We start from the raw sequence: 9834 nt of genomic DNA on the forward strand, positions 1-9834 counted from the left end.
CAATGTATAAGAAGTATACACTATGTTTAAGTGTGATTTATTCCATATGTTCAAGGATGGTCCAACATTCAAACATCAATTAATCTGCCATACAAATAGGCTAAAGAAGAAAACTCACAAAATTGTATCAATAGACACAGAAGAAGCACTTGACAAAATTCAACTCTATTCAGGCTCAGTGCCCATAGCTCAGTAGCTAGGGCGCCAGCCACATACACCGGGTATGGTGGGTTCAAACCCGGCCCGGACCTGCCAAACTACAATGCCAACTACAAAAAGAAAAAACAGCTGGGCATGTGGCGGGCACCCGTAGTCCCAGCTACTTGGGAGGCTGAGGCAAAAGACTCGCTTAAGGCTGTGATGCCACAGCACTCTACCGAGGGCGACAGTGAGACTCTGTCTTTAAAAAAAAAAAATTCCACTCTATTCAAAATAGCCAGGGGTCTCCCTTTGGGATGTGATACTGCTGACCCCACTCTCAGGCAACTTTCCTTATCCTTCATACTCTCTGAGATAAGGATAACCCTTTTTGTATTATTTCATGAAGCAGTGGGTCAGATTTTAAGAGAAATAAATACATGGATGGAAATGGCATAAATCAAACACCGATTTACCATAGTGTAATTATCCAAGCCACATTTTCAAAGTATGTTTTCTCAAAGGGAAAAAGAATGCATTTCTAAATACATAATGTAGTTGAAAAATTCATAAAATTACTCTTATGGTATACACTTTACTGGACTAAACTAATAAGCACCATTTTAATTCCCAAGATCCATCATTATACATTAACAGTTGAATGAATACATTCATTATATAGCAGGATAGCAATTTCCAGGGCTAATGCACTTCCTGGCTACAGCTAAAACTCTTAAGAGCAATTAACTAATTCATGAATTAATATTTTTAGATATCAGACTCTAGAATAAAATGAGATAATGTATATAAAATGCTTAGCACTTTTCCCACATGCAGTAAATATTCAATAAATAATAGCCATTAGTATTGATATCACAAACTAATGATGTTAGGAGGCTTTCTACATTGATTACTGGGTAAGTTAAAAAGAAAAGTGAAGTACTTTAAGCTAAGGGTGAATTTCTTAAATCCATGATCCTAGGTGATAAGAACACTTTCATGTTGTTCTAAGTCCAATCACAACTCTCAGAATCCAAAATTCAATTCTAAAATGTACTAATAATTTTTTTTTGTAGAGGACTTGAGCTGTATACACGTTGAATATGCATGTTGGTAAAAGCAAATGCTACCAGTGAGTGTTATAGTTAAACCCTTGGCTACAGAGACGTTTTGTCAGTTGGGTACTCAAGGAGCAGACTCTGAAACAGAGTGTGGTGTGCAAAGGTTTACTGTGGGGAAGGTCACCAAATGAAATTTAGAGATGAATGGAGAAGTGTTGAGCAGGAAGAGCCTCTGATGGTGTAGCAGATCTGGCAGTTCAGGCTAACATTATCAGGAGCTCAGAAGCAAAGACCAAGAGTTGGAAGTTGCTGTGAGTTATGATGCCATGACACTCTACCCAGGATGACAACTTGAGGCCTGTCTCAAGGAAAACAAAAAAAGAATATTAAGCAAAAATAAATCCTTCCCCTATGTCTTAGTCTGTTTGTGCTGCTGTATCAGAAGACCTCAGACTCAGTAATTTATGAAAAACAGAAATGTATTTCCTACAGTTCTGGAGGCTGGGAAGTCCAAGAGCCAGCCACTGACAGGAAGGGCTCAGTCCTCCCACTTCAAGATGGTTCCATGAACACTGAATCCTCTAGATGGGGAACACCAGTCTTCACATGGCAGAAGAGCAAGCCAGCTCCCAAAGGCCTTTTTAATAACTGCTTCAACCCATTTAGGAGGGGAAGCCCCTATGATTTAAACATCTTCCATTAGGCCCCATCTCTCAACATTGTTGCATTGGGGACTGAGTATCCAAAACATGAATTTGGAGGAGCCAAACACATTCAAACAATGGTACTCTCTGAGCCTCTCAACTTCCACAATTCCACTCCCCAATATACCTGTTAAATGTCTGTGCATTATTCCTGACATTTTACCTATATACATACACACACACACACACACGCACATATCTATATACACCAAGCACATATCCTTTTAAAAAGAAAAACATTTGCCTAAACCTATTCTTCAACAATCTATTCTTTACTTACAAAACATTTTTTAATGCCAGTACTCATAAATAACTTTCAATATGTTTAGGGGTTATATAGTTTTCCACTGTAATAGGTATGCCATGATTTAATTTAAACACTTTAATAGGATACTACATGGAACTTTGTGTGTCTTTTTTTTCTTTCTTTTTTTTTTTTTAGACAGAGTCTCATTTTGTCACCCCTGGGTAGAGTGCCATGGCACCACAGCTCACAGCAACCTCAAACTCTTGGGCTCCACTGATTCTCTTGCCTCAGCCTCCCAAGTAGCTGGGACTACAGGCATCTGCTACAATGCCCGGCTATTTTTTTTTTTATTGCAGTTGTCATTGTTTAGCAGGCCCGGGCTGGATTTGAACCCACTAGCCTCGGTGTACATGGCCTGGGTCCTAACCACTGAGCTACGGGTGCCAAGTCTCTTTGTGTAGCTTATTTAGCTTTAGCAGAGATTTTCAAACCTATAAATAAAAGATGCCAACTGCCCCTACATCCTCAAGTAAAAAGTTAGGTAGAACTTGGAAAAGAGGTCTCTGAAGACTGGCTTAGGACCCCGAAGTCATCATCCAATTTAAGATATCAAGTTATTGAAGTTCATAAAACTGAAAAAGAAAAGTCAAAAACTTTAGAATGAGATAAGACTTTGAAAAATGCTAAAAGAAAAGCAAGGTATCTTTTATTTTACTCAAAAGAAGATGGTAAGGGCACACTGGTCCAATGTTTGGACAATGACTGTAACAAGCAACAAAGACGAAAACATTCCCACACTCTGTCTCAGCATCTGCTTCCTTGAGTACTTGTGCAATCATGATCAGATAGGAAAAAGTAGAAGCAAGATTGGTATGAGAGAACTGAAGCAAAAAATGAATAAAGAAAAAAGTATAATGATGCACCAAGAACCTTAAAATGATTTATCTCTGCACCTGGGAAAGTTATGTTGGGAGCAGAATTACAAAGTTACAAATTACAAGTTCAAGCATGAAGATGTCTTAAATTGAATTTCCTGAAAACAACATACCATGGAGTTAGAAAATGTGTTAGGAAAAAAATAAAAAAGAAAATGTGTTAGGGAGGGTTCTCTAGAGATATACCTGGGGGAAAAATGAGGCGGGTAGAACTGGGCAGAGCAGGAATCTTTCTCCTGTGATGAGGTTGCAGCTGAGGTCTCAGTCAATCCTTTCGGGGAGTTCTGGAGTTGGGATGGCTCTTCAGAGCTGCTCCACACTGAGGCTACAGGGCTGACTAATTTTATTTCTGCATCCAATTTCTGCACTGGACACAGGTCACCACCTGCAGGGGCATGGCAGTCTGCCGCTGATATCCCCAGCAGCCAGGGCTAGATGCACTGACCCTAAAGGGGAACTTTGGATGAAGCACAGCAGTGCCCACCCCAAGAAGTCATACACGTTTTTTCCCTCCTGGTACTCTTGAATTTCTGTTTTAAGCTCCCATCTTTGCATAACTTCCACCAATTCTGTGATGCTCTCAGGCCCGTGGGAAACCATTCTGCTAACCCCTACTTGCATCGGGGAGAGCAGGGTTTTGTGAGATTGTCTTGGGCTGCCTAGTTAATGTCATTGGGCATGAGAAAACCCTCAAGCCTGGCCTTTTTCACAGGGTGCCCGTGTTCTCTCTTGTTCTTGGATTTCTAAAAGTCTGGAGGATTTCTTCTCTCTCTACTTCCAGTCTGAGCAAATTTCTCAGTGGTAGAGAGGAAGGGAAACAGAGGATCAGGAAAAGCTGATTCTCTGCCCATTACACATTTTTCCCCATTTAATTTTTATATCCTCAGTTCCCTCAAGGCCTACTATTTTTTTTAATGTCCAAAGGCACATGCTTTAAACATTTAAAAAGCCCTCTCTGCTTTTCTGCTAACAGTTTTTCCCTGAGGCAATGAATGCATTGATTAAATGAAAAGAGGTGAGAAGAGCAAAAAATTCAGAGAAGGAAATCTTAGGTAATAGCTCAAAATATTGTACAGATACAATTATACCTGAGGATATTAACAGGACCTAGATGTATGAACCTTGTAATAGTCTTTAATGGCTCATGGAAAAAAGAAAAGGAAGATGATTAAAGTCAGGGAAAAGTATCAATTTTATTTAAAATAGGAAGAAAAAGGGCCAGTGCAGTGGCTCATGCTTGTAATCCAGCACTTTGGAAGTCTAAGACAGAAGGATCACTTGAAGCTATGAGTTTGAGACCAACCTGGACAACACAGTGAGACCCTATCTCTAAAAAAATATGTATATACATAGAAAAACTAACCGTGTCTGGTGGTGTGTGCCTATGGTCCCAGCTATGAGGGAGGCTGAACCTATGAGTTCAGGGCTGCAGTAAGCTATGATCTTGCCCTTGCACTCTAGCCTGAGTGACAACATGAGGCCCTATCTCTAAAATAAATAAGTAAATAAAGTAGGAAGAAAGAAGATGCTGCAAATTATAGACTGGTATCTATTAATGTTTCGCAAACAGGTAAAAATTCTAGACAAAATTCATCTCTTTTCTTTTATGGATAATTTGCTTTAGACGAAGGCAATTGAAATAGGTATCTGGGTTTCAGCAAATAATTTGACAGTCTCCCAAGATGTCATTGTGGCTAAGATGCAGGAATGGAGGCAGGAAACAGAAGGGCTGGTAGGTTTGTAACACAATGAATAACCACGCCCAAAGAGAACCGGAACACAGCCTGAGTATTCCAGACAGAAGTGGCTGTGGAAACTGTGACACAAAAGGAAAGTTGGACAGAACCAAGGACGCGACGCCTGGGGAAGAAAAGCCTCAGGGAACCCCGGGTAATCTGAAAATGAGATTACTGGATTCCTAGTAGGCTAATTCTCATAGGAAAAATACTAGGGAAAATTTCTGATAATTAGAATTTGTCTCAAAAGCAAAAACAGGTCCCCCCCAAACAAAACCCCAGGATGTTGTGACATCATAAGCTTGCCAGCAGTGGGATGTCATGGAGAAGGTTCATTTATTCCACTGAACCTGTGGTGTACACTACTCACAGGAAGCAGAGAGCCAGAGGAGACGCCCTCCGAGAACTCCCACAGCTCTGTGCAGCCATGATTCACCCTCAGCAAATGCAAGCACTGAGCAAAACCAAGCAAGGTGCCACTTCTTTTACAAAAATGTTTTATATGACGTACAGGAAAATCAGTGATTCAGAAAGAGTTTTATAAAAGCCAGTGGATACCCTCAGAGTCAATTTTATGGCTCATGACTGGCTATATTAATGGAAGTGCTAATAAAAGTTACGATATGTAGTAATAAAGCACCTAAGCGTAGACTCGTAAATCATAGTCCCACAGGATTTGCCAAGGCAGGTTGTTTTTCTCTTGTGATTTAAGACAGAATAGATTTTACGCTAAATGTAGTGTTCCCCCAAGAGTCCTACAAGCCTCAGCCTAAGCTAAAGACTGAGGTAAAACTATGCCATTCCAAAGATAAAACACCGGTGAACACATGGATATGGGAAAAAAATGTGACACTCAAGACTTACAAAATGGAAATGGTTTAGCATAAGAGCATAGGGGGTGGCTCATTAGGCATTCCTAACTTGAGATTCCAGGGCTGTCCCTTTCAGCTCTACCAAGAGTCTAGACCAGGGGTCCTCAAACTGCGGCCCGCGGGCCACACAAAGCGGTGTGATTGTATTTGTTCCTGTTTTGTTTTTTACTTCAAAATAGGACATGTGCAGTGTGCATGGGAATTTGGTCATAGTTTTTTTTTGTTTTTTTTTAAACTATAGTCTGGCCCTCCAATGGTCTGAGGGACAGTGAATTGGCCCCCTGTTTAAAAAGTTTGAGGACGCTTGGACTCTAGACCACAGTTTGATGAGGGATTAAAATTTACACTGGCTTCGGTGAGGGATGGTGTTGTGCTTACAACCACCACCTCCACCCCACCCTGCCTTCCCACTCCCCATTGCTAGTATGAAAGCCCTTCTCAGTAATGTGGGAACTGCTCCTCCCACATCAGATGGAGCTGCCAATCAGAAGACCTCTCTACCTCAGGGGTGTGGCACAGGCTGGCCTGCCAAAGTTCCCCATCACCTGCACAGCCACTGGCCCAGGGTGGTCATTTGACCCAAGGACATCCAGACTCCCTTTTCAGGGATTACCAGGGATGATAAGAGGATGGTTGAGACAAGCTTATCTCCTGAGATCATAAACATTAGAGGCCATTTGAGTGGAGATGCTGGAAACCCATCTTTGCCACCACAAAGAGCATCTTCCTGGGAGTAAACTAGGGCAGAGGAAAGCATAGCTCAAAAATAAAAAGGGAGGGACAGAAACCTGGTAATGTCCTTTGACTGCCTGCATACAGAAAGAAAACATGGAGATGCGTAGCATATATGTGTGGTTAATACCTATTTGCTAAAAAAATTAAAGTGGTGCCAAGAGGCTTGACTTTGGTGATGAGGCCTTTGGAGGCCTTCTCAAATAGAAACAAAAGTATACAACTGTGAAACATGGAATCTCCCACTGACTGTTTAATTGGATTCCCGTCAACCTGGAAAAATGGTGAAAACTAATGCTTCATTATTAGATCTGCACCTACCAATTTGCAGCTCTGCTTTTCAGTAAATTTTAGTTAGTGACTATAGCAGAGATGAGACAGTGCATTCTCCTAACCTATTTCATTTTGCTTGTGGGCACACAGCTCATCCTCATTCCCCAGCCTGCAGTTAGATGGCAACAGTGTATGCACAGATTGTCAAGAAGGTATTTGTAGAAGGGTGCCCAACACAACAGTGTTGATGAAGGCAGAGGTTTACAGGCAATGAAAGTGGGAATGGAGAAGTTAAATCCCGGGGAGGTATACTAGAACACACAGAAATAATGAACCAAAACTATAGACACTTACTACTATTTTGGACTCCAAAATAGCACAGTCAGAAATTAAAGATAAGAGGGCCCCTGTCAGCTTAGATCCCTGAATGACTGTGTGGATCAGAACCCACCTTCTGTGAGGACTGTGAGGTGAGAAAGAAACATCTGCTATACTAAGCCACTGAGATTTTGAGTTGTATCAGCAGCTAGTGTGAATGAATCTAATATAGTATCCCACCACATAATGGGTCACCGTCACCACTAATGCATAAAATTCAAGTAAGAGCTGGGGTCAACTGCTGTGCCCCACCCCACCTCAACAGCTAATTTACGTATGGACTTGTCTTTTACATAAATCCTCTCTTTCTGTCCTTACTACATTACAGTAGGCCAGACTTTGTCTGGATTCCTGACAGATGTAATTGTCCTCCATGCTCATTCTCCAGGCAGAGGAATGTCTCTGAAATGTGCATCTAACCTAGTGATTTTCAACCCATGTGCCCTGGCAGACCAATGTGCCATGAGAGGATCTTAGGTATGCCTTGAAAAATTTTAAAGACCATTAATTATTTTTTGAAATAAGTTCAAAGCACAATAAATATATTCTTTATTATTATTATTATTAAATCATAGCTGTGTACATTAATGCGATCATGGGGCACCATACACTGGTTTTATAAACAGTTTGACACATTTTCATCACACTGGTTAACATAGCCTTCCTGGCATTTTCTTAGTTATTGTGTTAAGACATTTATATTCTACATTTACTAAGTTTCACGTGTACCCTTGTAAGATGCACCACAGGTGTAATCCCACCAATCACCCTCCCTCCGCCCATCCTCCCCCCCTCCCTCTCCCCCTTCCCCCTATTCTTAGGTTATAACTGGGTTATAGCTTTCATATGAAAGCCATAAATTAGTTTCATAGTAGGACTTAGTACATCGGATACTTTTTCTTCCATTCTTGAGATACTTTACTAAGAAGAATATGTTCCAGCTCCATCCATGTAAACATGAAAGAGGTAAAGTCTCCATCTTTCTTTAAGGCTGCATAATATTCCATGGTGTACATATACCAAAATTTATTAATTCATTCGTGGATCGATGGGCACTTGGGCTTTTTCCATGACTTAGCAATTATGAATTGGGCTGCAATAAACATTTTGGTACAAATATCTTTCTTACAATGTGATTTTTGGTCTTCTGGGTATATGCCTAGTAGAGGAATTATAGGATTGAATGGCAGATCTATTTTTAGATCTCTAAGTGTTCTCCAAACATCTTTCCAAAAGGAATGTATTAATTTTCATTCCCACCAGCAGTGTAGAAATGTTCCCTTTTCTCCACATCCACACCAACATCTCTGGTCTTGGGATTTTGTGATTTGAGCTAATCTTACTGGAGTTAGATGGCATCTCAAGGTAGTTTTGATTTGCATTTCTCTGAGGATTAAAGATGATGAGCATTTTTTCATATTTCTGTAGGCCGTCCGCCTGTCTTCTTCAGAGAAGTTTCTCTTCAAGTCCCTTGCCCAGCCTGCGATAGGATCACTTGTTCTTTTCTTGCTTATACGTTTGAGTTCTCTGTGGATTCTGGTTATTAAACCTTTGTCAGAGACATAACCTGCAAATATCTTCTCCCATTCTGGAGGGTGTCTGCTTGCTTTACTTACTGTGTTCTTGGCTGCGCAGAAGCTTTTTAGTTTGATCAGGTCCCAGTAGTGTATTTTTGAAGCTGCTTCAATTGCCCAGGGGTCCTCCTCATAAAATACTCGCCCAGACTGATTTCTTCAAGGGTTTTCCCTGCACACTCTTCTAGTATTTTTATAGTTTCATGTCTTAAGTTTAAATCTTTAATCCAGTGAGAGTCTTAGTTAATGGTGAAAGGTGTGGGTCCAGTTTCAGTTTTCTACAGGTTGCCAGCCAGTTCACCCAGCACCATTTGTTAAATAGGGAATCTTTCCCCCAGTGAATGTTTTTTGTTTTGTTTTTTTTTTACGGATTTTAATTATATTTTTCTAAAAATCCATACTCAGCATGAAATTAATACATCTAACTCCTCCCCATGACTTCATTATTATTATTATTATTATTATTTTATTAAATCTTAGCTGTGTACATTAATGTGATCATGGGGCACCATACACTAGTTTCATAGACCGTTTGACACATTTTCATCACACTGGTTAACATAGCCTTCCTAGCATTTTCTTAGTTATTGTGCTAAGACATTTACATTCCACATTTACTAAGTTTCACATATACCCTTGTAAGATGCACCACAGGTGTAATCCCACCAATCCCCCTCCCTCTGTCCACCTCCTTCCCTCCCCTCCCTTTCCCCCTTCCCCCTATTCTTAGGTTGTAACTGGGTTATAGCTTTCATGTGAAAGCCATAAATTAGTTTCATAGTAGGGCTGAGTACATTGGATACTTTTTCTTCCATTCTTGAGATACTTTACTAAGAAGAATATGTTCCAGCTCCATCCATGTAAACATGAAAGAGGTAAAGTCTCCATCTTTCTTTACGGCTGCATAATATTCCATGGTGTACATATACCACAATTTATTAATCCATTCGTGGATCGAAGGGCACTTGGGCTTTTTCCATGATTTAGCAATTACGAATAGGGCTTCAATAAACATTCTGGTACAAATATCTTTGTTATGATGTGATTTTTGGTCTTCTGGGTATATGCCTAGTAGAGGAATTATAGAATTGAATGGCAGATTTATTTTTAGATCTCTTAGTGTTTTCCATATATCTTTCCAAAAGAAATGTATTAATTTGCATTCCCACCAGCAGTGTAGAAGT

The sequence above is a fragment of the Nycticebus coucang genome, chromosome 7 (genome assembly GCF_027406575.1).
Source record: "Nycticebus coucang isolate mNycCou1 chromosome 7, mNycCou1.pri, whole genome shotgun sequence".
Classification (NCBI taxonomy): domain Eukaryota; kingdom Metazoa; phylum Chordata; class Mammalia; order Primates; family Lorisidae; genus Nycticebus; species Nycticebus coucang.